Here is a 788-nt window from a genome sequence, read left to right as displayed (position 1 = left end):
TCAACAATGTATTTATAAAAATATGGAATAATATATGTTTCTGTAAATATTTTATTCTTACTATAAATTCCATGTCTATCACATTTGAAGAAAAAAAAAAAAAAAAATTAAATATAATGAAAAGATATGTTTTTTTGTATTATATATTTGAAAGTTTCAGTATTCACATTTTAAATTAATAAAGGGTTATATACATGATAAATATGTGTGTACTATTATTAACAAAAAAAAAAAAAAAAAAAAAAAAAATTACAGTGTTAACATTGGAATAAATTTTCATATAAATATATATGTATAATAAATTGTTCTCATTTTATATCAATGTTGTCTAATTTTTCTTATTTTTTTCCTTGTTCGTTGTTCTACATATATGCATGCACGTATGTTAAATTATGAAACATTATAAGTAGCCAAAATAAAAAAAAAATTAAAATTGAATTTTATTGAATTCAACTGAAAATTGTGTAATTTAACAAGTATAAAATAAATGTATATATATATATATATATATATATATATATATTTTGTCGTCGTTTATTTATTAATTGTAAGATGATCTTACTTTAATATAATAATTCATTTTTTTTTTTTTTTTTTTTTTTTTTTTTTTTTTTTTTTTTTTTTATTTTTTTTTTTTTTTTTTTTTTATGAAATTTTTTCAATAAAAAAAAAAACAAAATAATTTTATCAAAATTTTTAATATAAAAAAAAACTCACAAAAAAATTACTTTTTAAAAATATATAAAATTTTTTAAAAAAAAAAAAAAAAAAAAAAAAAAAAAAAAAAA

The sequence above is a fragment of the Plasmodium gaboni genome, chromosome 11, assembly GCF_001602025.1.
Source record: "Plasmodium gaboni strain SY75 chromosome 11, whole genome shotgun sequence".
NCBI classification, from domain to species: domain Eukaryota; phylum Apicomplexa; class Aconoidasida; order Haemosporida; family Plasmodiidae; genus Plasmodium; species Plasmodium gaboni.
The sequence above is the reverse complement of the archived record's forward strand: the minus strand, read 5'-3'. Positions refer to the sequence as shown.